At 38.7% G+C, this 23,418-nt stretch overlaps 2 protein-coding genes across 2 annotated transcripts in view; both read left to right on the forward strand.

The window, feature by feature from the left end:
- The window catches only part of Zfp978 (zinc finger protein 978), a 267,146-nt gene that overhangs the window by 158,967 nt on the left and 84,761 nt on the right, over positions 1-23,418 (forward strand). The window lies entirely within an intron of this gene.
- Positions 21,756-23,418, forward strand: part of Zfp988 (zinc finger protein 988) — a 28,464-nt gene continuing 26,801 nt past the window's right edge. The window contains exon 1 of the mRNA NM_001384232.1: positions 21,756-21,927. The gene's annotated coding sequence lies outside the window, so the exon portion shown is untranslated. The remainder of the gene's footprint in view (positions 21,928-23,418) is intronic.

A 23,418-nucleotide genomic window follows, 5' to 3' on the forward strand; every position in this document is an offset into this window, starting at 1 on the left:
AGACTTGGCCATGTGTCCCCTAAGAGTTTGACATTGGGCATCAGGGACAGAATGCTCAATACCACAAATGTGTCTGCTTCAGAGCTCTGTGAAGTGAGCTCAGTCAGTGCTTACCTACACACACACCCCATGAGGGATGGGAACACAAAGCAGACTGTTCTCAACTTTGAAATGTCATGTCTTGGAGAGCTGCAGCCGGAGAGCCTGGTTCAAAGGGAACATACTTAGTAAAGCTTGTGGTCTTAGACAAACTCATCTGTCCTTCCACATACATGTATGGAGTACTGGTGTGTCCCAAGCACTGAACTAGCCAGGGCACTTGGGAGAGAAATGGACAAGATCACCATTCCTGATGACATGCAGCTGACATGCTCTCTGAAATATTTTCCCCACCAGGGATGGTATGGTGAGACCAGAAGCCAAGGACAGGTGGCCATTAGGAGCCCAGGAGAAGTTGGGGCACTGTCAGTTCACTGAGAGTGAGCTACTGCCACCTCACAAGACATGTCCAATCTTGTCATCACAGCAGACTCAGTACCATTGCAAAAACAACCTCAGCATAAGTCTCCAGAATAAGCCTTGCTCAATCCCAAAATAATCTGAAGTGTGAGGGAATTGAATAACAACTTATGTAAGTAGACACATATTTCCCACAGAATATTAAACTTAAGAACATACATTAACATTTTTAAAAATTACATTTATTGTTGGGTATAGTGGCTCATGTTTTTAATGCCAGCACGCAAGAGGCAGAGGCAGGTGGATTTCTGAGTTCCAGGCCAGCCTGGTCCATAGAGTTCTAGGACAGCCAGAGCTAAGTAATAAGATCCTGTCTTGAAAAAAAATAATCAAAACAAAACAAAACAAAAATAACTGAATTTTTAAAAATCTATTTGTGGAGGGGGAACACAGCTTACAGGAGGCCATTCTTTCCTTCCTCCTGGGATCAGGGATCCAGCTGGGGAGTAGGTGCCTTTACCCAGCGAACCATCTTGCTGGGTCAGGAAAACATATTTTTAAACATGCTACATATGATTCCACAGTTTACATGGAAACAGCAGACATTCCATACAAGACTCTGAGTCAAGCACTGCTTTAATCCTTTGGATGATGTTTTTATTTTGTTTTTATTTTAATTATCATTACTGAGGGTGGGGCTTGGGGTGGAGCTTGCAACCCACAGCCTTATGCATGGGATACAGGTGCTCTACTACTGAGCAAACATCCCCAGTCTTCAAGAGTGAATTTAAGCTCTTCAACTCATATAGACAAACAAATATGCCCAAGCCTTAGGAAGGGCATTGGAATTCTGTTTACAGATGATGAAACTGAGGGGTAAAGCTGACCTTGGTGGTGTACGTCTTTAATCCCAGTGCTCAGGTGGAGGGTGCAGCTTTGAGTTCAAGGCCAGCCTGGTATACAGGGTGAATTCCTGGACAGTCAGGACTACACAGAGAAATCATGTCTCAAAAAACAAAACAAAAATACTTCGTTTTTATTTATGTGTAATGTTTCTTTGCATATAAGTCAGTGTACCATATGCGTGCCTGGGACTCACAGAGGCTGAAAGAGAGCATCAGTTCCCTAGGAACTGCAGTCATAGTTGATGGTCATGAGCCACTATGTGTGTACCTGAGAACGACCTTTGGTTCCCTGAAGAGCAGCCAGTGCTCTTAACCACCAAGCCATCTATCCAGATCCTAGTTCTTCTCTTTAAAATGTGGCTGGCAAAAAGCATCCTTGCTTCAAGTGGTGGAGAATTAAATACAACTTTTTATTTCTAAAGCATTTGGAAAAGTGCCTGGCCTTTCTTCTTGATGCTAAGGAGCAAATGCAGTATTAGCTGTGAGGTGGGTTCTGATCACTGCATACTGTACACAACTGGTGGTTTGTAAATCAAAGCTGGGGGCAGTGACCCCAGAATCCTGGACCACAGTCATTCTTTGCTTCCTTTGTGTTTCAAGAGAGGGTCTCATGTAGCTCAGGCTGGTCTTCCTCAAACTGACTATGTCACAGAGGATGTGCCTGACTCTTTAATCCTTCGGCTTCCACCTCACAAATTCTGAGGGGACTAAAAGCGTGTACCATCTCAACATGTGACATGGGTCTGAGCTCTGAATGCAAGGTTTGTGGTACCAGGCTAGCACATTCCCAGCCTGAGTTACTACTTTCCTTTTAAACATTTTTCTTATTTTATTGAAAACATATTATTTTTTTGTATAAGGGTGTTTTCGCCTACATGTGTATCTGTGCTCCATCACATACATGCCTGGTGCCCACAGAGGTCAGAAGAGGACATTGTACTTCCTGGAATTGGAGTTTCAGTTCTGATCCACCATGTGAGTCCTGGGAATTCAACCCTGCTCCACAAGTGCAGCAGAGTGTTTTTAATTACTGAGCTGCCTCCCCAAGCCTCTAAATCACTTCTTAATATGCAGGAATGTATATAAACTGGCAACATATCCTTGGCAACCTTACTAAAACTGTGATATAGCTCTAAATGTCACACAGGATGAGCAATGATAAATACTTACAAAGTTTAAAAAAAAAAAAAGAAAAAGACTGGAGCGGGACACTTAGAGCTAGCTTCAAAGCACAAGGCCCTCTCCTGTCCTCTGCAGCTACCCGCACTTGTGTGTGTGTGTGTGGCCTGCGTACTGTCCGTAGGTGTGTGGGTCTATTTTTGGGTCTCCTATTGAATTCCATTAATCCACCTACTTATTTCTTTCTATACCAGTACCATACAAATTTTTATTACTATTTTTCTGCCATACATCTTTAAGTTACAGAAATTGATAGCTCCAGATTTTCTTTTTTTGTTGTTCAAGAATATTTTATCTATCCTGTGGTTTTTGTTTTGTTTGCTGTTCCATACAACATTGAGAATATTTCTTTCAAGATCTGTGAAGATTTGTGCTAAATTTTTGATAAGAATTGTACTGAATGTCTAGATTGCTTTTTGGTAAGATGGACATATACATTATGTTAATCCTATTGATACATGAACAAGGGAGATCTTTGTCATGTTCTGATATCTTCCTGTTTCTTCCTTAAGATACTTTAAGTTCTTCTCCTACAGGTTTTCACTTGCTTGTTTAGAGGTAACTGAAGGTATTTTATTTTGTTTGTGGCTAAAGTGGAGGGTTCTGTTTCCATAACTTCTTTTTCAACCCTTTTAATCAATTGTGTGTAGCAGGGCTAAGGCTTTCTTTAAGTCAATTGTGTATGCAGACACTTTGCTAAAATGTTTATCAACTGTAATTTTTGGTAGAATTTTTTGTCTCACTTATACACATTATCAGAATATCTGAATTTCTTCTTTTCCAAATTGTATTCCCTTGATCTCTTAAGCTGCTTTATTGCTTGAGCTAATACTTCCAGTACTATATCAAAGAGATGAGGGGATAGTGGACAGCCTTTCCTTGTTCCTGATTTTAATGGAAATGCTTAAAATTTCTCTCTATTTAGTTTGATTTTGGGTGATAGATTGCTGAACATTGCCTATATTTTGTTTGGGTATACCCCTTGCATTCTGTCCCTCCAAACATATCCTAAAAGGGGGTTGAATTTTCCAAATACCTTTTTGGCATCTGGTGAAATATTTATGTGGGCTTATCTTTCACTTTTTTTTTTCCTATGGTGCATTATTGTGATTGCTTATCCTGGTTGTCAACTTGACTAAACCTGGAATGCACTACCATCCATAAATACAGGAAATACCTGTGATCAAGATCTGCGGCTTTAAGAAACAGGCTTCTGCCTTACATTGTGACATAGGATGAGAACACTTTTATTCAGATCTTGAGGCCATAGAGGCCATGAGATGGTTAGGCCTAGTTAAGGTTGTATATGGCTTTAATTTCAGGAGACTAAGGCAAGCAGAACTCTGAGATCAAGGCCAGCCTGGCACAGATCAAATTCCAAAGCAAGTCATGGTTGTATACACCATTAATGTAGAGCATCCCTTCTGCTGGAGGCCTACATAAAGCTGATGAAAGAAGGACGTCTCACTCTTCTTCACCTGCTTGCACTTACTTGCCAGCACATCTGTTGGAACTTACTTCTTCAGGAATCCTGGTTATTCAGAAGACCAGGCAAGACATGTAGCATCATGGGACTGCGCTAGATTCTTGGACTTCCTGTTCACTGATTTCCATTGTAGGGCTTGTTGGACTGTAGACTGCAAGTTATTAGTATAAAGTCTCTTAATATAGAGAGATATACCATAACTTCTGTGACTCCAGAAAACCATGAGTAATACAATTATGTTGGTATATTTTTAAAAAAGATTAACTTATTTATTGTGTATGGTTTTCTGCCTGCATATATGCCTGAGTACCACAAGAGGGTGCCAGATCACATTATAGATGGCTCTGAGCCACCATGAGCCACCATGTGTTTCCTGGGAATTGAACTGATGATCTCTAGAAGAGCAGTCAGTTCTCTTACCTCTCTGAGCCATCTCTTGAGCCGTGTGGATTTTTATATATTGAATCACCCCTGCATTCCTGGAAATATTGGCATTAGTTCTTCTTTGACAGTCGGTTAGAATTGTGCACTAAAATCATCTAGCCCAGGACATTTCTCTTTTGGTTCAGAGACTTTTTTTTTTTTTTTTTTTTTTTTTTTTTTTTTTTTGAGACAAGGTTTCTCTTTATAGCCCTGGCTGCCTGCCCTGGAACTCACTTTGTAGACCAGGCTAGCCTCAAACTCAGAAATCCGCCTTCCTCTACCTCCTGAGTGCTGAGATTAAAGGTGTGTGCCACCACGCCCGGCTGGTTCAGAGACTATTAATGACTACTTCTATTCTGTTAGGGGTTATAAGATAATTCAGATATTTTACCTTTTCTTGATTAAGCTTTGGTAATTGTTATATGTCTAGAAAGTCATCCATTTCCTTCCCAATTTTGTGGAGTATGGGTTTTTCAAGAAAGACATAATTATTTTTTAAACATCCTCACTGTCCTTAGTTATGACTCTTTTGCAATTTCCAATATCCTTAAATTGGATACTGTCTCTCTGACTTTTAGTTAGTTTGGCTAAGGGTTTGTGTAAGTTGTTGATTTTTTTTCCCCAAAGAATCAGCTCATGGTTTTCTTGATTCTTTCTGTTTTTCGTTGTTTCTTTCTCACTACTTTTTTTTGCCTTCATTCGTTTTATCAATTACTTCATGTATTTACATTCCAAATATTGGCCGCTCTTCTTAGTCCCATGAATTCTTCACTACATAAGCCCTAGCCTTTGCATCTGAAAGTGCTCACCCACCAATCCACCCACTCCTACCTCATACTACTTGCATGATACATCACTGGGGCATCAAGTATGGGACCCTCTTTTTTATTTCTTAATGTCATTTGTCTTATACATTCTGCTTTATTTTCATTCCTCCTGATATCTTCACATTAGGACTGACCATTCAGGAGATGGTACTAAGGACTTGTTTCAGTAAAACTCCAACACCAATAGCTAAGCAAAGAACACACAACTCAGTTACAATATATATAAGCTGCATGTCTTGGGCAGATATTCCACTACACTATTCTATTCTCCAGCTTTTAGAACCCTTGCTATCTGTGGCTTTTCAGGGCCATGTGTTCTTTTCCATCTTTCTTCCACCTTTTCTTCCTCTAACTTCCTCTGCCTCCTTCATTTCCTCGTCTCCCTCTTCTTTTTCTGTCTTTGCCCTCTCTAAAATCTCCAGCCCCACCTTTCCCTTCTATTGTCCAATCACAAGCTCTGGCCTTTATTCGGCCAGTTAAAATGGAGAGAAGGTTCACATGAAATTACATGAGTATATAGTCCACTGTTCATTGGGGCAGCCCCTCTTGAGGAAGCAGAATAAGCATTAAAGTACAAACAGCACCAGGGCAATCCACATTTTGTTCAATCCCTTTTGTTCAACTAAAAGGATCTTTTCACATATAAATTGAGCACAACACTTGAATTATGAAATTTTACAAGTAAAAGTACCCTAAACACCCAGGCCACCCATCGTCTCCATTTAGATAAAGCACTACCATCTATCCTAACTTAAAAGGCTTACAATTCTATACCTGAATTATCTCCTGGTTTTAGCTTGTATCTGAAAACCATCCTCTCAAATATATATCATGTCAGTCAATGCTAAACATCTTGAGTTAGCTATGAGAGTACAACAAGACTTCAGCAGCTGTAAGATAGAAATCCAAGCATGTCCTAAATGTTACCTGAAAATATAGGAAGCATAAAACATAGCTTCCAAAACCCAACCAAACTGTAGACACAGTTGACAACCTGGACAGTCCCTCATTCCTTCAAAATGGTGGAGCATCAGTCTTCAGCCTTCTGGCCAGGATCATCTGTCAGAACTTTGTAAAGCAGAATTTTGAAGGAGTGCTTAGCCTGTCTTGGCAGATCTATTAGTTACTCTTCCACATAGTATGTCCTTTTCCTGGACAGGACTTTTGTCTGTAGATGAAGTGAGGCAATTCTTCTCTGGTGGCTATTTCGCCACAACTGGAGCAACTCCACTGATATGCATTTTATGTTTATACAAAGAATGGATGCTGTCAGGAGCAGATATGTCTCTAGTCGAGTGATCTTTAATAATGAAATTGCCTTAACTGTAGTATTCTGTGGACTTCTGACGCCTTTGAAAACTATCTATCTATGCAAAGTATATCTGAACTGTTAAGCCTTGACTGCTCTCAACCATTTCTGATTGAAATATCTCAAAAACAAAAACTTTATGATTAACTCAGGACTATGATTCTGTTATCTGACCCTTAACTTGTATTTTCAATCATCTAAAAATATTTAGTAATAGCAGACATAGAAGGACCCAGTCTAAGCTTTGTATTCGTAAATGTGTTGCATGGGTACAAATCCTATTTAATAACAATAATATTACTCCCAATTTTTACATCAATCTATGAATTTCATACCATTGAAAACCTTAACTCTATTGAAATAAATTCTGTAGAAATGTAAGAAATTATAAGTTCAATGCTACATAAATTATAAAGATTTCTATCACTGTAAGATATGGCCATGTAATGTTTTAAGAGTAAAGTTGACAACCTATTCTTATTTGTCTAATATTCTAATTTCTATATTACTATATCCCATCTTTATCTTCCCTGTGACTTTTATTTACCTAAGAAGGAAGGATAGAGAAGAGGAAAGGAAAGGTAGAAGTCCCTGAGTCTAAGCTCTCTAGCTCCCTCCCTGTCTAAATCTACAATATTTGTAAAATATTCCTTAAAATGATAACATATCTATGATTCATAAAATAACCAGAACCATCCACCACAATATAAGATACTGATACGATGATCTTCTTTTGTCTGCTTATAGCTGAATTGAGGTGAAAAAAAATCCCTTCTGTAGGCTGAAGGGAAAAAACAGGAAAATTGGTTTGGTCAAAGGAGGACTAGTTAGTGTCATTTGCCTTCCAGGCATTATGTGCTGAGAAAGTTCATCGCTTAGATGAAATCTTGACTATGGCAGTCTGAAAGGCTGAATAGGTGATCTAGATATTCTTGAAAAGTTTTGGAAACAACTATTTGGAAGAAACAGCTTCAATGTACTTGAGGTAGAATCAAACAAGGAGACAGAAGGGAAGGTCGCATAATCTCAACATCCTGGAGTGTGAATCTTATCAGTGCTGTCTTTCTCTTCTTTCATCCTGCACTATACAAAACTTACAAGCAACATATAATTCTGGAAAGACATTCATATGGAGCATGCAGGGTGCACAGACTGGTTAGTTAAGATCAATAAAGGAAGACAACTGCCTTTCTTCAGAGATTAGTTTGATCACATAGTCAAACTACAATATACATTTCCATTCATGCCATCTTAAAGGATGGTATGTAAAAAGTCATGAGAATTTTGTACCCAGTAGGGGTTATTGGGTGTGTATAGACATTTTAGTCAAAGCCAGTTCCAGAGCTGTCTCTATATACAGAGACATAAACATCACCACGTATATAGCACCTAGCTTGTTGATTGTGTTAGTCTCCCTTTCCTTCTCCATAGCCAAGGTATTCAGGAGGTCTTCCTTTGACATGTCTCATTTTTATCAACTTGAAAGGAACCCATAGCTTTTCTTTTCCTATGGAAATATAAGGATAACCCCTCCACTTGTATAATACATTTGTTATTTTCCATTCTGATTTCATACTATCCTTAATATAAACAGGCTGGTTTAGTTTAGTAGTTCTTTCCACAATCGAATGACTTTCAGCATCGGTAATGTTTTCTTCATTAGCATTTAAAAACTTAGGTTAATAAAGCATTATATAATCAATTTTGGAGATTTTTGTTGCCCCCTTTTGCCTGTTAAATATCCCCTTTAGAGTTTTCTTAGACATCTCCACAATCGATTGTCATGTAGGGTTATATGATATTCTTGTTATGTATTTTATATATAATAACATTTTAAAAAGCTGCTTCATCATACTAGAGACGTATGCTGGACCATTGTGTGTTTTGATTTGTATGGGTATTCCCAGAATGGCTATAACATCTAACGAATGGGTAGTTACAGATTCAGCCTTTTCTGATGCTGAGGAAGTTTCCCATTGAAATCCTTAATAAGTGTCGATAGTATGATGCACACATTTCAGTTTACCAAACTTTGTAAAATGGAATATATCCATTTGCCAAAGGACATTTCTTTTTGTACCCTTATGCTTAGTTCCTGAAGGTAATGGAATTTGATTGTATAATGAGCAAGTAGGACATTGCCTCACATTTCCCTTGGCTCTTTCTTTAAGACTTGCTGTTAACATGATTTGTTTATGGAATTCTAAAGTCTCTTTTATTCTTTCTATCAATAGCTGGTCAATTTCATTATCACCTTGTGACAGAGGGCCTGGCAAACCTGTATGTGATCTTATGCGTAATTTATATAGTGAATGACTCCTATTTCTTATCAATTGTGGTAGCTGAAAAAATAGTGAAGTCAATTCAGATTCATCCTGAATAAGATCAACAGTCTGTATTGGAAAAACAACCCTTTCTGCATATTGAGAGTCAGTTACTATATTAAGAGACTCTAGAGAATCTGACAACACTGTGAGTATTGCACATAATTCAGATATTTGAGCTGATTTATAAGGACATTCAGTGACCTACATCTTCTGATTTATATCCTGCCTTTCCTGATTTATTAGTCTCAGCATAACATGTAGGGGCTCCAGATAATGGAGTTTCCTTTATTTTATGAGGGAGAATCCAAGTAGTTCTTTTTATGAAATGAAATCATTTGCTTTTATGGTATCCGTCGCTAATCTCTCCAAGAAGTTACTGCATGTTCTTTACCAAGATTCACCTTGTACCCCTAAGGAGGCAATCTCTGCATTAGTAAAAGGTACCACTATTTCAGGTGGGTTCATTCCAACTAATTGTCAAAGTCTCATTTTTTTCTTTTTAGTATAAATTCAAAGACCTTCTCCATGTAGGGATTTCTTACTCTGTTTATGTGCTAAAATCATCCATTCTTTTTTTTTAATTCATATGTTTGTTTGTTTGTTTGTTTTGTTTTATTTTTGAGCCTGTTTCCCTGAATAGTTAGTGCTGGCTTTCCAGGAACTCACTGTGTAGATCAGGCTGGCCTCTAACTCAGAAATCTGCCTGTTTCTGTGTCCCAAGTGCTGGGATCAAAGGCATGTGCCACCACTGCCCAGCAAATATTCATTCTAATTTATCTTCCCACTGCATGGGAATTCCTTGAGTGAAATGAGTAGAAGTTAAGATAACTAAGATGCAGGTCATCTTTGGATAAATACTGGTTAATTGTGTAGATCCCTTGCTCCTTGTGTCTTCTCTAGGCCACGTGGTTTTGCTCCATCTTCCTTCCACCTCCTTTTCTTCCATCTTCCACTATCTCCTTTGTTTACTTATCTGCCTCTCCTCCTTCCCCTCTCCTTCCTTTCTAAAACCTCCAGCCCCACGTTTTCCTTCCACTGCCCAATCACAGGCTTCAGTCTTTATTTTACCAATTTGAGCAATTTAAATGGGGAGAAGTTTCACATTAAATCACCAGAGTATATGATTCACCCCTCCTTGGGGCAGCTCCATTTGAGGAAGCAGAATTAGCATCAAAATACAAACAACACCAGGGCAATCCACAACAAGGACTACCCTACACACCACCCATGACATTCCTCCATTGGGCCAACCATGTGGGCACAGAGGCATGGCCTAACTACCATGGAAGTCCCTCACTAAGCACAAAACAACTGAGACCAACATCCACTTTCCTCCTTCCACATTTTTTCCCTTTCTTATTAATTTACACCTGTGTCTCATCTGGCCGTTGGTAGACTTCCTTCCCACTTAAGGGAACCCCAAATAAAATCCCTTAGGTTCTTCCTTTTCATCAGTGGCATGAATGTTAGTTTCTCTGTTCTGGAAACCTTCTGGACTGAGGCAGGAGGTCTATCCCCATGAATTTTGCTCTGAGAACATTTGAGACCCTGATACGTCGACGAGGGTTTTCTTTCAAGCCAAGAAATTCATGGTGAATTCGGGTGACACAGACTGAACTCAGGCGGTCCCTCAACCCATGAGAGAATCAAGATTTCAGTATTCAGGTGGGCAAGGAGTCAGTGTTGAGTGTCAATCAGACAAGAACACAAGGGAGTGTTGATCTGAATGTAAGTTCTCAAAGTGAGCATCAGCCTTATAATACAGAAGAAAAAAAGGAAGTGAGGTGACACATCACTCAAGGTACATTGAGGTTACTCGATTCTTAATGACTCTTTACACAAAACAGAAGAATTTATACATAAAGACTGGCGGGATCTAGGCAATGAAACAACTGAGACAAAGTCAGCTCTATCTAAGATCAGCTATATTCTTAGAAGCCAGGTGTGAAGTCTTTATGCTCCCGGGGCAAGGGCTTTCATGTGCAAGCCATAGTTCTATTTCTGATTTATTGTTTATCTCACCACCACCCAGCTCTTAGTAAATACCTAGCTATGTTATTCCTCTGGGCTAGTGAAAGTATGTGCTAGGGAATTCTGGTCTAGCTAATGATCTCATGAATAATGCAATGCTCTAGTTCCTCCTTAAACCACAGTAGGATCTTCTTCCTAAACCATTGTAAATTCCTGAATATGGGAGTGACTTGGCTGTTATTCTAAGTGATTTTATGGCGGACTTTCTTCTATTAAGTAATGAAATCTGCCATACATAACTATAATAAGAATTCTAAACTTAGTTTGTTAAGCTTGCTCTGAAATTTCTAACTCTGTATATCGTAAATAGTAATGCTTTATTTCTTTCAATATCTCTCTTTCAATACTGGAGTCAATTCGTCTGTATAGGTCATAGTTACTAAACTCCAAGCCCATTGTAGGCTCAAGGACTGCCTAGGACATTGATGAAGGCCAGGAAGCAAAGTTCAACCTAATTAAGTATTTGAGAAATCATTCCTTGGAGGTACCTACAATAAAACAATACTGAAAGAAAGCACACAGAACCATTCACCAACTATTGCAAGGTCAAATCTGAAACAAATCTGTTTATGGGACAACAGAATAGTTCCAGGAGACAAGTTTCCTTGAAACAATATGCCTTAGGACTGAGGCCAAGCTTTTGGGCCTGTCATGCAGTTTTTACTGGAGTGGGTGTGGCATTATGGTATAGTTCCCTACCACCTCTTTAGTTCTGATTCTTTTTGACATCATTACTAATTTAAATTTTTTCCAAAGAGGAAGTTGTTGCTACTCACAATATTGTTAGAAATAGGCAAGTGTATATGTGTCCATAACTGCCTCTTCTCCAGCCATCTTAGCCTTGGCAGACTCATTGGATGGTGATGAGAAGTAGTGAAATCATTTGAAGGCATTTGAATGCTTGGTGTTAACTGCAAGTCTCCCACCTCCACCGGATGCATGGCATGAACTTTGTGCCAGGGATAATTCTGCCTTCCCACACTTAAGAATCCTTCATCAAATTCGCAGCCTACTCTGGTTGGACTCCAACAATCTCCTGCCTTGCAGCTGCCTCTTTAGGCCCACAGGACCTGACCTGAGGCTTAAAAAGGGGAACACCCACAATTGTAAGGACTGCTGTCTATGCAGGGCCTCATTCCCCTGAGTCCAAATGTGATCCTTAACTTACCCAGGTAGAGGCTTTGTTTCACCTAAACTTCCTCAGCTTTGATGACCAGGGACTAAACCCTGTCTATAAACATTGGGCTTTCCTACCCAGGAAAACCCCCTTCCATTAGTATAGTGGAGTGGTGCCCTAACATCATAATGTCAGTCACCTGCTCCCTTGCTGACACAGGGCTGATGATATGTTTGTGTTTTTCCCCAGGAATCCACAACACCAGGATGAATGGCAGTATGGGATACCCAACCATCCAGGGAAAAGTAGAAAAGGGACAAACCCTGCTCCTCCTCAGAACTTTTTCGTGAGGAGGCTGCACTTGTAGGAGATAAGTCTCTACTTGTCTGTGATCCCTGTATTCATACCATTTGCTTTATATGCTATTAAGTACAAAATATTTCCCAGGCCTATGAACAAACTGTCCCATTTCAGTAAGGAAACTTGAGCTAACATAGTCTTAAATGATTCAGTACTCTCAGAAAAAGTATATCCTTGCTCAATGAGAGCAGGGTGTCCATTCTTGCTTTTGATATGGGGTTTATTGGAAAAGTTTGGGACAACTTAAAAAGGTTTTTCGACACATCCTGGATAGTATCTTATGCTAAAATGGGAATAATAATAATAATAATAATAATAATAATAATAATAATAATAAGTATTGCTTAAGTGTCTTGTACAACACATCTCTTGGCAATGCTCTATTTGCATAGGTATGCTTCAACTACTGATGGTTCTTGAGCATCTAGACTAAGGCCTACCCAGAGAGGCTATTATAGCTTAGCTCATAGAAATTCCCCAGGGTTCTGTTTAGGTTCCCTCCTTACACCCTGAGATGCCCTCTGGGATGGCTGTCCTTTCAGGGCTGGTAGTCAATGAAGGGTAAGAAACTGTTTGGCAGCTCAACATAAGACACACATAGTCAACCATATGGAAGGACATCTGGGATGGGGCCAAAAAACTCTGACTCCTACTGTGCTATCAAAAATTAAAATAAGCCAGGCAATGGTGACACATGCCTTTAATCTCAGCACTTGGGAGGCAGAGGTAGTGGATTTCTGAGTTTGAGGACAGCCTGTTCCACAGAGTGAGTTCTAGGACAGCCAGTGCTATACAGAGAAACAATCTTATTTTCAAATAAGATTTATTATTCAAATTGTTCTTTTAGTACATCTTGAAATGATAATATCTTTACAAGAAGAAAGAAGACAATATTTATTGTTTTAAAGACTAAGCTTTTTTTGAGCATCTGTGAGAAGGCTCAGTGTAAAATATCTGTAGGATGGAAAGGTAGAAACCTGACCTTAATCAATATATAAAAAATTTGCAGGGGCTAGAATTATGGCTCTGTGGGTAAGAACACTGAATACTCTTCCTGAGGTTATGAGTTCAATTTCCAGCCACCACATGGTGGTTCACAACCATCTGTAATGGAATTTGGTGCCCTGTTCTGGTGTGTCTAAAGAGAGCTATAGTGTTCTCATATACATAAAATAAATAAATCTTTAACGAAATGTTCAATGTAGACTGCACAAAGTTGTCTTCCAATCTGCATATATCAGTTATGCCAAAAATCACTGTAAAAATATGAGTGTGTGTGTCTCTCTCTCTCTCCCTTATATTACTAATGGCCAAAATCACTGTATTAATACCATACAAACGTGCACGCACACACACATACCATAAAAGTTTCTATTTAATTTTTGCTGTTACAGTATCTACCATTTCTAGATAATTCCCTTAGAAGTCACTATTTAAAGATGCAGTTCCAAAACATAACTAATGGGAACATGAAGAAACATGAAGTATCAAATAATATTCACATAGCCATAGCAAGTGAGGTATGTTGTGAGATATGCAGTTGATTGCTGATTATTCTACTTGGTTCCATCTCTGATTGGTGAGCTATTTAATGTTTTAGATATTCTGTTCTATTAAACATCTGAACATTAACATTGTTAAATATGTTGACAAAACGGTAAATGTTAGGGTTACATCTACCATTGGACATGTACTCAGGAGGCTGACACATGAAAATAAAGAGTTCAAATGTAGCCTTGCCTAATGATTGACATCCAAATCAGGCTGGATAGCAAGCATCATCTCTAGGGATTTTGTGAAAATCTGAAAAACAAAACCAGGAACAACCACACAACACCCTTCACAAGCGCCTTACTTGGAAAGTATGAGTATACACAGTCTGATATTTAAATAAACAGTGGATGACAGAGATGATCAGCATGCATGCTATACATTGGGGGCGGGTATCACTAAGTGAAAATGCAAAAGAAGATGACCAGGATCCACAGAAGGAATATAACAATGGCCTAATAAAGTTTTGTGAATGGATTTGCCTCACATACATTAAAATTTAAAATCGGCTTCAAATAATTCAAAATACAAGCTCCCACAACTATTAATGGTCATGAGAGACAACTATGATGTTTAGTCTTCATCAAAAGGTCACATGAATAGTGTGTTTCTCTTGTGTGAGTTCTTTCCTACATTTACTTGTGAATGCATTCATTCCTGTCAAGGCATCTAGAAGCTTACTTACAGAAATTTTCTTTATCGTGAATTTGTTTATGTAACAGAAACAGTACTGCATGAGTCACAAGGGTAACAGAAATCATTTCTTCATATTTGTTAGAAGAGGCAGGCAAAATCCTGGACATATCACACCAAGCTTCAGGTGCCATGTGAGAGGATTTATTGGCAGAAGCAGCCCCTGAGAATGGTGAGAGGTCAGAAGAAGAGAAGGGTCTGTGCGAAGAGAGAACACTCTTTTATTCAGTGCACGAGAATGGGAAGCATGTGAAAGGGAAGTGGTGCCATGTTGGGTGCCATGGCAACAGATGCAGCAGAAGTGCTGTTGCCTACAGATGAGGAGTGTCCTCACAGAGTCTAGAAGATGGCTGTAAAGACACTTCTCGCTGTCCACAGATGCACCTGATGCACATTGCTTGTATTTGTAGGATTTCTCTTCCATATAAACTCTTTTATGACATTTTTGTGATAGTGACATGAAAAGGCTTTACTGGATTGATTACTTTTATAGGGTTGGGCTTCAGTGTGAATTCTTTTCTTTTTGTAGACTCTAGAGCCCAGGTTTTTTTCCATATTGTGTCCCAGTCTAATCTTGTAGGACATTTGTCTGAGGGAAATGCAAAGGCAGATACAGATTAACACATTCTCTTTTCCTTGGGAATGTCGGCATAAAGGAAGCACAAATGTTTTATGTAAACTTCCATTAATATGCAGCATTGATAAAATGAGTTTCAATAACAACAACAATAAACAGATTCCTTAACAGAGGTGGAATGCTCCTCATGTGCAAAATTTAATATTTGTAACCCTTGTGACTCACGCAGTACTGTTGCAAAATCATGTTTTGCACATTAGTAACACTCACGACCCTAGTTTGAGAGGCTGAAGTATGCTCATGTCATTGTGGACACTTTCAGAACAATTACCCTTATGTACATTGATGCAAAATACTCAATAAAATACTCAAATACTGAATCCAGAAAACATCACTAAGAATCTATCCAAAATGATGAAGATTGTTTTTTCATCCAATATATCTTGAAGAGTTTCCATTCCCTCTACTCTTCTCAGTTCCTGTCCACTTTTCATTTGTTCTGGATCAAACCCCTTTTATGTCTCTCAATAGGAAAACAAACAAACAAACAAACAAACAATGAAACAAAAAAATCCATAGACTCACTAATTGACAAATCTGCCCCCAAAAAACCAAGGTAAAAGTTATATTTCAAAAGAACTGGTGCAGGCATTAGTATTTGTACATTAGAAATTCTAGTCTCAAATTTCTGGTATATATTTGGACAATTTTGTGTGAAGCATTTTGCTGGGAGTTGATAAAGTATATGATAAAGTATATTTTCTATGGGTCGTTATAAGTTAAGATATCAAAAAGCTAAAATTTCAAAGGGGTAAGAAATTTTTTGGCTCAGCTCTGAGTTCATTAGTCAGAATGAAAGACTATGATTGATGTTTACTGGTTAGATGACATAAATGTGGGCGTCTCTGCAAACACTAGTTCTGGTAGAGTAACAATCCATGAGACAAAAAAGAAATCTAGTTCTATACCGCTCTGTAATTATTTCCGCACTGGTTGTGGGTGTGTTGTGGGTTATAGCCAATGAAATTCCTACAGCATTCAGAGACAATCTTTCCCAGTGCCTGTGTTAACATCTGAAGTAAAAAGTCTCCTGGTACTCAGAAGTCAAGATAAACTACAAAGCCCCATGGGACAATTAACCACACACAAGATAATGACTGGGAAGAACACTGGAGGGAGCCTGCCTCTGCTCAGATGAGAAGCAGAAGAGAAATGAGTGGAAGGCAGGCTTTGTATAGGGTTTAGTTGTAGGTGATGGATTTTCAGGATTGGAAATATCTGCGGTTGGAGATTGCTGGTATTTTATGTTCTGAGCTTGAGCAAACTCAGGGATTTGTGAGTTGTTAAAACCAGTAAGTATGCTATCCATTCTCCCTGTAGACAATGTTGAGTGTAACTTTAGATTCTGACCCCAGGGTGGCTAATTTTAGGAATAAATAAGCACAGTATAATTTTGGAAAGAAATTTCTTGGTAATAATTGTCTCAATCCTCTGTGCACAGTGAAGATGAAAGTGTGACTACCTCAAAAGTCTTTTGCAAAGTCTATGTGAGTCTTTCTTAAAGTTGGATTCTAAAACTAAAGGGCCTAGAGGAGGATCAAGCATACGGTGTAGAGGACACCAAGCTACAAGATACATGTCACATCTCTTGCAAGGCTGGTTTGTATTGCCTGAGAAACAATGATCAAGGGAAGATTGTCTGGGACAACTTTATAGTTTGGGACTTTCAGGTGTTTTGTGGCACCACATCTAGCACAGCTCACCATACCACTTACTACATCCATTCCCTCACTTCTGGTCAGAAAAAAAGTGTACTTCTTTTCCACTGAAGAGAGAACTCTGTGGTTTTATATTCCTGGCTACCTTAGAGCTTATTTTTGACCACAAGTTTCTTTTGCTCTCTACAGAAAAAAATATGTTTTATGGATGTTTATAGTTTTAGGATGTTAATGTTGTGTTAATGTAAATAGAAAAACAGTCAAATATTTTTTTAAGATTTATTTATTTATTATATGTAAGTACACTGTAGCTGTCTTCAGACACTCCAGAAAAGGGCGTCAGATCTTGTTACAGATGGTTGTGAGCCACCATGTGGTTGCTGGGATTTGAACTCTGGACCTTCGGAAGAACAGTCAGGTGCTCTTACCCACTGAGCCATCTCACCAGCCCAGTCAAATATTTTTAAAGAATATAAATTATGTTGTTCTGACCCATCCAGCAGGTCCAGTTATTCGAGGGTCTCCAGGGAACCTTCTCCTAAGAACCAAATGGGGGGAGAGAAAAGAAGGACACCCAGTGCGAGGAACCCTTCTGAATAACATCAATGTGTCACTGTATTAGCAAGGTTCAAGGCTTAAATGCACAAGCAAAAAGTGGAAGTACTTCTCAGCAGGAGGAATGGGGCAGCAGAAATTTTTCTTTTGGCGACTAAACGGGGGAAGCAGGAACTTGGTGATATCAGGGTACATCTTGAGGTCAGGACATCCTGCACTGACTTGAGGCTGGAACAATCTGTGGTTGTTCTCTGAGCGGTGCGTTGGTGGCCCGCTTTTGACCCCCTTTTCTTCTGGGGGAAGAGGTCCAATTCAGAGATCAGGACAATTGTGTTGTCTTAATAGCTCCCAACATTGTTCAGATATACAAGGTGTGATTACATTGCTTGACTCTATAGACATCAAACATGCAAGTGCTGCTGGCATAATCCCAGCAATCAGAACACTGGGGCAGATGTATTATTCTTCATTTGGGGTCAGACTATTCTAAATCAAAGTGACTTTCCATCCTGTGGTCTCCAATTTCCTCTTTTGGCCTTTCTGAACTCTCTACATGGGTTGAAGTTAATTTTCTAAACTTTTATGCAGGTGTGTCTGTGTATTTTTAAATGGTTACTGCTATATTGGTAGAGAACTAAGCAGGATCTTGATATTGTCATTTCTATGGCCCATTACCAGGCTTACGTTTGTAAATACTTGTCTCCACACCTGCTGAGATATTTGAATGGCATATTTCTATGCCCATTGGTAATCCACAGAATTCTGGAGATGTCTCACACCTGATCGCTTGTAAGAAAAAATGCTAACATCCAATTCCTGGGACAAGAATTGGAGGGTAGAATTTCTTGATGGAAAAAGTGATGTAGGGAATAGAAAGCAGGTGGAAGTGATTTATGAGAGACAGAGAAGAGAACAGATAAATGGGAACAGGGGCAGAGAGGTAAAGAGCAAGATACGCATAAAGTCATAGGCTTGAATAGTCTGAAATTTGAATGATCATTGGTAAACTGCTCCAATGAAAGGCCTATGCTTTAAATTATATAGAAACCTCCTTCTCATAATTTATAACACTGGTGTATCCACCAGTACTCACACTACACTCATGTACATATGCAATGTGCATATATATATATATATATATATATATATATATATATATATATACACATATGTATATATACACACATATATATACATATGTATATATATACATATGTATATATGTGTGTGTATATATGTATATATATAAATGCATATATATACATATATATATATATAAAACTTTTCACAAGGGTGCTTTGGGTATTTAAGTCAAATTAGATATTGATTGGTTATTCACAATAAATTCATGACATCATTGACTTAGCATATTTTGGAGGAAGGACAAATTTTAGATCAATGTCTTTTTGGTTGGTTCTATATATACATTTCACTTTTTGTAGATAGCAAAGCCCTTCCCATAACCAGTACTCTGGAACATAAAAGCCAATGTGCTTGGAGGCACATTCTTGACCTCTTCACACATAGTGAGTTGTGTAAGTCTGCTCCTTAGCAATGAAGACTTATTGTCAGTTTGTAAAAAGCAACACCTTTGTTGTCAATGCCATGCAGTGTTTGCTTATTTTTATGAAACCATTTTGTAGAACAGCTCAGTTGATAAAACCCAATGGAAAAGACAAGATCAACTGGAACTCCATCTCTGTCAGAATTCAGAGACTTCATTAGAATCACCTTCATACACTTATAAGCTGGTTCTTTAAAAAAAAATTCCAAATATCGTACTAAGAATACAGCCAGCCGAAGTCCATGGAGTCTTGTACCATGGTGCTTTTCTACGCATTGGCAGGACCACAAGTGTGGCAATGCAGTGTACAAAAGTTCTTACCTTCTAATAGATGGTGATTTTTCTTGGACCTTACAACCATAGTTAGTGCGACTTGAAGAAATTTAAGATTTAAAACTGCAGTTCTACTGTGTATACAACTTTATGGTTTAGCTTTTTTTTTTTCAAAGAACAATGTAAAAACAAACATTATTTTCCTTGTATTTCAATCAACTTTTATAACCTAATGTGATGCCTTGGTGCAATGATAATTTATTGATACAATGGTAATTTATGTACTTTTTCCAAGCATGTCCAGAAACTGCCTGAGTGTCATTTGCTGAAAGCATGAAATGCAGAGGCTTAGCATAACCTTCCAAAATGAATATACCATTATGTGTACTGATTGATAAACGGTAATGTCTATAATCACTTGGATCCAGTTACCTCATCCTTTTTAAAACTCTGTTAAAGATTTCTGTATACTATACCATTCCTTCTCCATGTAATGGGGTTTTCTTGATGTTCCTGAAAATATTGCAAAGGTCTTTCTTAAGACCGGCAATGGTGATACAAAAGCCAACAGACATACATACAGAGTACACAGATAGACACAAACACGGAGACAGAAGGCAGACACACAGGAAGAGAGAGATACACAAGGCAGTATTCAGCAAGTTACAGATTTAAATTAACTGAATAGACACACAGGTTGGAAGGCTCAGATAAGAGAAAGTATCGAATTCAACTTTGGACTCACAGTTAGTTAAATTACCTCTGAGGGAAAGACTATTGATTCTTTCCTTAACTCAGATGCATTATTAATCACCAGTGTGTTTAATGTATTCACATATGCAGAATCAATTAACTTTTGATGTAATTTTTTTTTTGCATAAGCACAATATGAGAAAATATAAAACTCACCACAATGTGTAACAAGTAGCCCTGCATTGTGAAAGGTGTCCATGGGCTCAGAACCCTGTTCTCTAAAGAAAGACCATCAGGTCTGGGCTTGTGCTTCTGAGCTCTCACTTCCATGCTGGCCTAGAATCCATTTTAACCTCTCACAGTCATTACTACAGGTTTTGAACCTCAGAGGTCACAAGAGAATCCTAGAACTCATTACTTTTGTGAAAAGAGTTCACTTCCAGCCATATTCTCTAAGGCAACTTGGGTAATTCTGGAGTCTCCTTTCCCCAGCATATGAAGATATGCATGGGTGTACTTAGAGTATTATAGAGCACAATCAGGGAATCTTCTATGAACAAATGGCTAAACAGTGCAGTATGTATTGTAGGACTCTTTCTATATTTTCCCTTCCTTCCTTCCTTCCTTCCTTCCTTCCTTCCTTCCTTCCTTCCTTCCTTCCTACCTTCCTTCCTTCCTTCTTTCCTTTCTTTATTCTTTCTTTCTTTTGCCAAAAATCTAGACACTTTTTCAAAGGAATTTTTCTTAATTGCCTCACCCTCCAAGCAGTAAATAATATTGTGCCTAAACCTAACATCACTTTAATTCATCATTTTCTTTGACTAAGGTATCCAGCTCCTCTACCTTTTGTCCAAGTCTAATAATCTGTGTCTCACACGTTCTCTATGAGTTATTATTATTCGCCTTACTGCATTTTCTTTTCAGGCTCTTTTCCTTGTTTATTTCTAAGCACATATTGAACAAAATTTTTATATCCTATGTTGTCCTCCTTTCCTTCAGGCTTTTGCTATTATTCTCTTGCCCACGAATAATTTTGTTCCTGTCCTCTATCAATTGACATATGTGGCTTACATACTTTGATCTCTTTTATCATGACTCTGGATTTTCTATTCTTTACCTAGGATATCATGTAAATTGCTCTCTTTATAAGATACATACATAGTTGATAGTTTGAGCCAAAGACATTTTATCTTAGTTTTACTTTGTTTTGGGTATTGAGCACCAGAATTCAGAGGGATTGCTTAATTGTGTGCATTTTTAGCCCACAATGTGAGAAGTTAGGCAGGATCCGTTGTATCTGAAGGGTTCAGAACCCAGGTGCAGTGTCCTACTACATTCAGTTCTGGTCTAGTCTGGCAGCAACCTTGTGGGAAGCTGAGCAGAGTAGGTCCTGGGAAGTTGTGTTTCCAAAACAGAGTTGGAGGAGTGGTTCCTGATGGGGAGGGTGGGCCTCCTGCATGATTAGATAAGATTAAGAAAAAGACAAAATAAAAACAAAGAATCAATCAATCAAAAAAATCAATCAATGAATTAAGTAAGTAAGTAAGCAAGCAAGCAAGCAAAAATCCAAACCAACAATATTGCCCTGAAGAACTGGGAAGCTAATTAATTAAAAAGTCCTGAAGGAGGTGTGCTTAGGAGAATGGCAGGAAGCTACTGAGTATTGGGCGGGTCCAGAAGGAGTGGCTCTGAGGAACCAGGAGAAAGTGACAGGAAGTTCCACCATTCCAGCATTCTCGATGTATCTCGGCTGCCTCGTGGCCAGGAAGTCATGGAGGGAAACTAGTGCCTAGTGTTTGCAGAACCTGAAAACTTCTTTAAGCTACACTTGCTGTGCTGGCCTCCTAGGACATTCAGCAGCTGGTCCTGTCACCTTCCAGGTCAGAGGAGCTGTTGGGCTGGGAAACGGGTAGGAGTGGGGCAGGCGTATGGAGCAGGGGTACATTTTCTGTTGCCACTCTTACAATTCTGTTGTGGATATCTTACCATTATCAGGAAGTTTGAGTTCCTGTGAATTGAGTTTATGGTGATGTTTTAATTGATTTTTATGGTTGCCAGAATATTTTTCTAAAACAACCCTGTAGATCCTTGGCCCTCTCTGGACTTTGTATACCAGGAGGGTTGTCTTTGCAAAGGCCTTAATAAAGCTCCTCGAATTCAAATTCATTCATGCTTTCTTTTTTTTTTTTTTTTTTTTGAGATCAGATTTATTTATTATATGTAAGTACACTGTAGCTGTCTTCAGACACACCAGAAGAGGGCATCAGATCTCTTACGGGTGGTTGTGAGCCACCATGTGGTTGCTGGGATTTGAACTTCAGACCTTCTGCTGAGCAGTCGGGTGCTCTTACCCACTGAGGATCTCACCAGCCCTCATTCATGCTTTCTTAACTCCCCTGTTCCTCCATTTGCCATTTCATTTCCCTTTCTCCAGGGAACTGAATAGGCATCTCCAGAGAACTTTGTAGGTTTTTGTCATATGGGGACCAGTGCAGATTTGATCGAATTAGAAAATATTCCTCATAAAGCACCATCATATGGCTGTAAATATTAACATTAATAAGCAAAGTTATAGTCTCCGTTAGCTGAACACAGAGGTATATGCATACTTTGATGTAAATATATCATTGAGAAATGTGTCTATATATGCTTTGATATTAATGTCACACTGTAGTGGCTATTCCTGGTTGTCAACTTGACTATATTTGGAATGAACTACAATCCAGAATTGGAAGGCTCACCAGTGACCCTTATCTGGAGGCTTGGAGATCCTTATCTGGATCTTGTTTTGAAGATCTTGAGCCATAGTGGCTATGGATTCCAGAAGATTGAATCTCCGAGTTTAAGGAACACACCTTTAATCTGGGCTACGCCTTTCATCTGGGATTAAAGGTGTGGTGGAACACACCTTTAATCTGGGCTACACCTTCTGCTGGAGACAATATAAGGACATTGGAAGAAGGGAGTCTAGCTCTTGCTCCTTCACCTGCTTGCTGCGTGAGACTGAGTAACTGCTAGATCCTTGGACTTCCATTCACAGCTGCGACTGAATCATTGTTGGGAATTGGGCTGCCGACTGTAGAGTCATCAATAAATTCCTTTACTATCTAGAGACTATCCATAAGTTCTGTGACTCTAGAGAACCCTTACTAATACACACACCTTAGGTTTGAATAAAACGTGAAGACAGGATTGCAGCAAGGTACTTGTGAGGAGAAATTTCCTTAAGGAAATGAGGACAACATAGGACATGAAAATTGAATTCAATAGGTGGTTATAAATACAAAAAAAGAAAAAAGAAAGAAAGAAAGAAGACCCTGAAAAGAAAATGCAGTCAGGTGAATAATAATCATTCATAGAGAATGTGTGTG

The sequence above is a fragment of the Mus musculus genome, chromosome 4 (genome assembly GCF_000001635.26).
Source record: "Mus musculus strain C57BL/6J chromosome 4, GRCm38.p6 C57BL/6J".
Lineage (NCBI taxonomy): Eukaryota > Metazoa > Chordata > Mammalia > Rodentia > Muridae > Mus > Mus musculus.